At 40.6% G+C, this 7,990-nt stretch overlaps 1 pseudogene; it reads right to left on the bottom strand.

The window, feature by feature from the left end:
* Positions 1-6,348: 6,348 nt before the first annotated feature.
* On the bottom strand, positions 6,349-7,303 carry LOC123635169 (annotated as a pseudogene).
* Positions 7,304-7,990: the final 687 nt, after the last annotated feature.

Below are 7,990 nucleotides of genomic sequence, written 5' to 3'. Positions count from 1 at the left end.
GCTCACTCCTCAGCCTTTTTTTTTTCTCTCTCTGTAATCTCTCTTGGAGACATCATTCACCCTCATAGTTTACCTTTCTCTCCTTATAATGATAGTCCTTCTTAGGTTCTCGCCCACATTTCCAACTTTCTGCTGAGTATTTCCACTAAAAGTCTTTATAATCATCGCAAACTCAATGTGTTTATGACTGAATTCACGCATATTCCATATTTTTTTGAATCACCCCATGCTTTTGGCACTCAGATGGTTAAAAGTGACCTTTCATTCCAACTTCTTTCTATGATCCATACTGAATCTAGGATAAAGTTCTGATTTGTCATTTGTAGAAGCAACATTTACTTTCCATTCCTACTCTTTCATCACTTTGGTTCATGTTCTAGTCATCTCATTGTTGGTGACATTTTGGAAACATAAAAAGATATCCTAATAGAAAAAGTGCAGACGATATTGTCTCTGCCAATATCATAGGTATGTCAGGGGAGGGGATCAAATGAAAGTGCTATATAAACTATACTAATGATGCTAACATGCTGCATTAAAGGCCCACAGGCCATAAGAGGCTAGAGTAGGCTCATTCTCATAGCAAGAGCCAGGAAACTGTTGACGCTGGGCGTCCAAAAGCCAAAGAGGTAATTGTGAATTGTACTGCAATAGATATTTGAGTGCAAGTGTCTTTTTGATAAAATGACCTTTTTTTCCTTTGGGTAAATATCCAGTAGTGGGATTGCTGGATCAAATGTTAGGTCTACTTTTAGCTCTTTGCAGTAGCTCCATACAACTTTCTGTAGAGGTTATACTAGTTTGCAATCCTACCAAAAGTGTGTAAATGTTCCTTTCTCTCTGCATCCATGCCAGGATCTGTTGTTTTGGGTCTTTTTGATAAAAGTCATTCTTACTGGAGTTAGGTGGTATCTCATTGTAGTTTTGATTTGCATTTCCCTGATGCTTAGAGATGTTGAACATTGTTTCATATGTTTATTGGCCTTTAGTCTACCTTCTTTTGAGAAGCTTCTGTTCATGTCTTTTTTTTTTTTTTTTTTGAGACAGAGTCTCACTCTGTCGCCTGGCCTAGAGTGCCATGATGTCAGCCTAGCTCACAGCAACCTCAAACTCCTGGGCTCAAGCAATCCTCCTGCCTCAGCCTCCTAAGTAGCTGGGACTATAGGCATGAGCCACCATGCCTGGCTAACTTTTTTTATATATACATTTTTAGTTGTCCAGCTAATTTCTTTCTATTTTTTAGTAGAGATGGGGTCTTGCTCTTGCTCAGGCTGGTCTCGAACTCCTGAGCTCAAATGATCCACTTGCCTCGGCCTCCCAGAGAACTAGGATTACAGGCATGAGCCACCACGCCTGGCCTGTTCATGTCTTTTGCCCACTTTTTTATGGGGTTGTTCTATGCTTTGTATGGAACCAGAAATAGCCAAAGCAACCCTAAGCAATAAGAAGAAATCGGGAGGCATCACTTTACCAAATTTAAGGCTATACTACAAGGTTATAGTAACCAAAACAGCATGGCACTGGCATAAAAATGGAGACATAGACAGAGAACCCAGATATAAAACTATGCTCATATTACCAGCTGATCTTTGAGAAAGCAGACAAAAACATACACTGAGGAAAAGAATCCTTATTCAATAAATGGTGCTGGGAAAATTGGATAGCCACATGTAGAAGACTGAAACAGGATCGACACCTCTTATCACTCACAAAAATTAATTTCATGATGGATAACAGACTTAAACCTAAGACATGAAACTATAAGAATTCTAGAAGAAAATGCTGGAAAAACTCATCTAGATATTAGCCTATGCAAAGAATTTATGAAGAAGACCCCAAAGGCAATCATAGCAACAAAAAAAATTAACCAATGAGACTTGATTAAATTAAAAAGCTTTTGCACAGCCAAGGAAACAACCAACAGAGTGAACAGACAACCTACAGAATGGGAGGAAATATTTGCATGCTATATTTCCAATAAAAGGGCTGATAACCAGAATCTATGAAGAACTCAAATCATCAAGAAAAAAATCTTTCTCTATTTTCCCAACCCTCTCAAACAGATCCTCCTATTTACTTAACCAAATCTACTTTCCTTAAAAGAGGAAAGTTCTCTTTCTGTGAATGCTAGGATCCCACGGAGGACTTTGGTTAGGAGTCTAGTTTTATCAGTCACACTTTGCAGCTACAACCCAAGGAATAGGAAGATTTGAGGTCAGTAGACAGGGTTCAAGCCCTAGCTCTCTCACTTATTAGCTCTCTGTTCTTGGTTGAGTCACTTGAATGTTCTGACTCTCAACTTTACAAGGTCTTTGTAGGTGAATCATTATCCACCAACCCAATTCAGGTGTTTTCAGACTATTTATACTGTATCCCTCCCACCCAGCCCAGTATAAGTGCATAGGCTTCCCTTTGGGCTTACAGATGTCTCAGAGATGTATGTGTGTGGGTTATGGGAGAGGTGGGAAAAGGTGCCCAATAGGGATATAGCAAAGGCATTTGACACATCCTGGCCTCACTCCTACTACGCAGTCAGTGAGTGAGTTGCTTGTGCTCTCTAAAATCTTAGGTGGCTCCTGCCAAAATAAGACTTTACAGCTTTAGTTACTGAAGGTTTTCTCCAAAGAAGAGTAATGGATGACTGAATAGACCTCAAGTCTCTCTGCTACATGTTCTGATCTTTTACTGCTAAGAGTTTGGTATGTGATTGAGGAGAGGGGAACTGGGTAACTGGCCAAGAACCTGAATTTGCTTTCTTTTTTTATAATTTAAAACCATTAATTGGAACTAAATCTTTCTTGCTTCTATGTTCCCATTACTGGTTCAAAGCTCTAGTTGAGCACTTATCAGTCTGCCAAAATTTAGCATAAATTGTATATAAACATATGAGGTCTGTTCAGAAAGTATCCAGCGAAAGGTTAATATAACCGTTGTTATATTAACAATGGCTGGATACTTTCTGGACAGACCTCACATATCTACCTCCTTGTCCAGAGGCCAGACACTTGGTATAATTCACCACTGTGTTCCCAGAATCTAGCGCCAAACCTAACCCACCTCAATGTCTACCGAATTCTTAAATCCATTTAAGTAAGGCTCAGGCTTGCTGGTGGATTTCTAAATGCTTTCCTATGATTTGCTTTAAAAATGGAGAAGGTGGATACTCATGTTGCCTAGAATCTTAGCTGGTTCTGCACGAATAACACTTTACACCTTGTACTGTGCTGGGGATGCTCTTCTTCTTGGGTCTTCACTGGCTAGAGTAAGGATCCCAGGTGGTTCTTTTGTACAGGACCCAGATCTCTCTCTCTTAGAAAAGCCTTGAGGATGAGATTTCGTTTTATTTGAGAAGTTTCAGGCCTAGACGACTTGAATTTTGCCTCGCTTGATTTGTCTAGTGTATCACTGTCTCCCCTGGGAGTTGCCCTTGTGATAGATACACTCTGGGTAAACAGAAAATACCAGCCAACTAGTGAAAGTTCAAGTTCTGCCTTCACCCCCTTTTTCTATCTTAGCCTTTTTGTCTGTATCATGAAGAGCCTTATCTCTGTCTTCCTTGGGATTGTTCTGAGGACCTAGCAAGGTACAGGTTGGGAAAGTGTCTTGTATCAAGGGGGCACAGTTTAGGAGAAGTGATACTGAGCATGAGTTGTGAACAAAATAATCCCAAGGCAGAAGCAGGATTCCTTTTGTTTTGATCCAGCCAAATAGTGACAGCTGGATCTGTTCAGCAGGTGAGAAAAAGTTTTGTAGCCAGTTCCTGAATAGGGTGAGAAGGGATGTTGAAAACATTTGATTCCATAATGTCTGCCTGTTAAGCTATTCTGTTCAAACAAAATCTCTGAAAAATCTGGATGATAAATATTCTAGAAGTCCTTGGTGATAAAATGTTCTGAGTGGTGCCCCGCAGGAGGTGTGTAGCCCTTGGCCCTAAGAGATGGCCCCACACATAGATCAAGGCAGCCTTATTGTCTGGGTAACAGGAATTTATTTCCCTGAACTCCAGCATGCAAAGTCCATTCTTGGCTTGATGAGATTTAGCTTTATATAGACCAGAAAAAAATATCCCATGGCTGACATCTTTGTCATTAAATATTAAGTATACTTTCTCTATCACATTACATTATGGTGAGTTCTGCATAAGTCCATCTCCCCTGCAAGACTAGGAACTGCTTTATTCAGGGAATGGGGTAGAGTTTATTTCAACATTTTCCATGTCTAGCACAAAATCTGGCATATAGTAAATACTTCCTGAATGTTTATCGAATGACTGTCAAAATCTTTGCCAGCAATGTTTTGGTTTTAATTATTCACCTTTTTTGCTTTGCCAGTTAACAGCTTCTCTTAGTTACTTTTAGCCATCTTATTACATACCTAGAGCACTTTAAGGTTTGTTTGATTTTTGCCATTGCCTTTGTCAATCCTGGGAGGAGGCCTGGCAGTTCTGTTATGGTCTGGAGTGCAGATACATGTGCCCTCTGGGTCTCTGTATCTTCTTTTTAAGTCTTTTCTGATTAATGGATCTACCCTTTAATCCGAGCAGAAAGTATGTCCTGGGGCCATGGTGCCACTAGGTCCGAGGTCCAGCCCAGTCACTGATTTGACAGCAAGTCTTTGCTCTCCTTACCTATGTACTCATCTCTACCTTAAACCCAAACCTACACGATAGTCCTTGGTCAGCTTTGCTCCATGCCCTTTCTGACTGTCTTATTCAGCTTCATCCTAAGTACTTAATCATTTCTGTGTATTCCCTCCAATATCTTGGTCACATTCCCCTATTTCTCACAATTTCTTTTGGCTTGGAGTCTATGGCTCCACACAGTTCTTTAGACATTTCAGTGGAGCTAATTATGTTCAAGAATTCACATAGATGCCTCATAATCTGAACCCTAGTTTTCCTGAGTCTTGGGTTATTCCCATTGCCTAAAATTAAAGCTAAAATTCCTTAGTTTGGCATATAAGGCCTTCACAATCTGACCCCACCATACCCTTCTGGTCTAACCCTCTTCAACCCACCCCCCTTCCCCCATGTCCTGGAGTCAGTGCAGTGCACTGAATCATTTTTCATTCCCTGATCAGTATTCTTGTTTTCATACCCTCTGCTTTATTGTTTCTTCTCTTTAGAATTCTCTTCCCTCAACTCGTCCATCAGACAGTTTCTCATCAGTGTTTTTTTAAAATTTTTAAAAAACGTTCAATTATTATGGGTACATAACAGTTGTATATCTTTATAGGGTACATGTGATGTTTTAATACAGACATAAGATGTAAATTAATCAAATCAGGGTAACTGGGGTATCCATCACCTGTTCTTATCAGTGTTTTGAAGCCAGACCAGATCACAGATCACCTCCTCTCTGAACACTTTTCTGACATCTTGGACATCTCCAACAGAGTTTCAGCCTCTCTCTCTCTCCTTGCCCCAATCTCTCCCTCATTCTCCATCTTTCTGCTCTCTCCCTCTCTCTCTCTTTCTCAGCTCTCCTTTAATCATTTGTATATACCACTTATCATAAAAAATTGAAACCATACTTTCAAATGATTGTCTTTTCCACCAGACTCTTAGCTTCCCAGAGCCAGGCAATAGGACCTTTTCATCTTTATTTGCCCAGGATCCAGCACACAGCCTCGTTCATCACTCTTGCCCATTATATACTTTCTGAATTAAATTAGCAGCACTTGAACTGACCCAGGAGCATCTTAGAATGTGTCCTAAAAGACTGTCATGATGACTGACAAGATCTGGAATTTCCAGGATCTCTAATTAAACTGTCTATTGTCGCCCTGTTTTAACAAGGTTTTTGCTAGAACCTGGGATGAATGAACACAGCCAGACAATGGAATCCATTTCTCCTGGTCTGTCCCATCTTGAGGCCACCTTCCCTCTCTACCCAGTGACTTATTATTTGATATGTCACGTATAAACAAATTCCAGCAAGGATTCCAGTTTTAGAAGCCCTCAAGCTCTTTAGTGGGAAGGGATTATAGAAAAAAAAAATTAAAGTGTACCCTGGATTTTGTTTTCTCAAATAGGCTTTTTACTGCCTTCATTGAGTGGAGATTCACAAGGAAACCAAAAGGTCAACAAGAAATTTTTGGTCTACACTACCTCCTGACCTTTTCTTTGGGCATCTCTTATCATTGTCTATTTATCCACAAAAACAGGGCCAACACTTCATCCAGGGGCTTTATTTAAAGCTTCAGACTTCCAGTTGTATGAAGCTATTATTCTCTTTTTGCCTCCTATTTAAGGGGCCAGTCTCTAGAAGCCAAAGGTTTGTGAGTTTACTCCTCATATTCCCGCCTAGAGTGGATGTTTAGAGCCTCAGGAGAAATCATCCCAAATTGTCAAGAAAGTTTCCCGCCAGTAGCCCTGAACAGAGCATCCTTGACCTCTTTGTTCCTCAGGGTGTACACCACAGGGTTCAGTAGCAGGGTGATGACAGTGTAGGTCACAGAGATCAGCTGGTCCTGATTCCTGGTGTTCTCTGACTTGGGCTTGAGGTAGGCGATGGAGGCACAGCCATAGTGGACAATGACCACGGTGAGGTGGGAGGCATAGGTGGCGAAAGCCTTCTTCCAGCCCTCGGCTGAAGCAATCTTGAGGATTGTAGAAATAATGAGAACATAAGAGATGAAAAGCAGACATAGGTACAACAAGCACCAGCACACTGATAATCAAAGTCAGGATCTCATTGACAGTGGTGTCAATGCAGGAAAGCTTCATCACAGGTCAGATATCACAGAAGAAGTGGGCCACCTTTGTGGCACAGAAGGGTAACCTGAATACAGATGTCACCTGTGTTATTGCTACAATCAAGCCAATGCTGCAGGCCCCCAAAACTAGCTGGACACACACCCTCTTGTTCATAATAACTGTGTACCTCAGGGGGTTGCAGATAGCCACATAGCGGTCATATCCCATTGCTGTGAGCAGGAAGCAGTTAGTGATGCCAAAGGTAACAAAAAAGAACATCTGTGTGGCACAACCTGCCAATGATAGAGACTAGCTCATGCCTACAAGGTTGGAGAGCATGCTTGGGAGAATGACCAGTGTATACACAGTCTCTGAAGTGGACAGCATGCTCAGGAAGAAGTACATGGGCGTGTGAAGATGGTGATCAATTCGGATGATGGTTACAATGATTACATTGCCTGCTAGGGTTAAGATGTATAGTGCAAAGAACACCCCAAAAAGGGTGATCTGGTACTCATGGAAGCTGGAGAAACCTTGCAAAATAAACTCAATGATGACAGTGTAGTTCTCTCTCATCATTGAGTGGTCACCAAATCTGAAGTGCAGAAGAATAAAAGTTACATATTTTCAGCAGAGCAGCTTAAACACATTTCTGAAATTGATTGACATTCAATAATTCTCAGCTATAAATCTAGAGGTACATTTCCTAGTGTATTCAAGTTAATCCCTGGGATTATTTATCTTTACTTAAAATATTTTTACTTTTTGACCATCTGTTACAATTTCCTATGTGTCCTAGAATCACAGTCTCTTTCTTTCTCACTGTATAAATCATGAGTGTTCCTACTCCACTCCTCCTCTTCCTCCCTGACATCTGGAATGACCTCCTTCCTCTTCTCTTATTTAATTCTTCCCCATTCTTCAGAGACCAATGTAAGCTTTCAGCCCCCCATAAAATCATATTATACTCTGATGTTCTCCTGTCTATTTGAATTATTTTCTACCCCATCAATGCTGCCTCTCCTCACACAAATACTCAACAACTTTATAATAATTTTTATATTTTTTCATATTTTCCTAGTTCAGGATTATGCATGAATTGGGTGCATGAAAACAATTTGTTTAGGGATGAACTGGAGACTTCTTTTCTTTTAAGAGTATGAATCATCCCCCTTGCAGATCCTTTAGGAAATAGAAGCAGAGCAGAAAAGCTCATCTTGTTTTCAAGAAGAAAAAGGCAAATCTTAACCAATGACCAACCTCTCCCCACTGCTGTCTGAATGATGGAAGTCT

Source organism: Lemur catta, chromosome 3, assembly GCF_020740605.2.
Source record: "Lemur catta isolate mLemCat1 chromosome 3, mLemCat1.pri, whole genome shotgun sequence".
Taxonomy (NCBI): domain Eukaryota; kingdom Metazoa; phylum Chordata; class Mammalia; order Primates; family Lemuridae; genus Lemur; species Lemur catta.
Note: the sequence above shows the minus strand (reverse complement) of the source record. Positions and strands in the feature narration are given on the sequence as shown.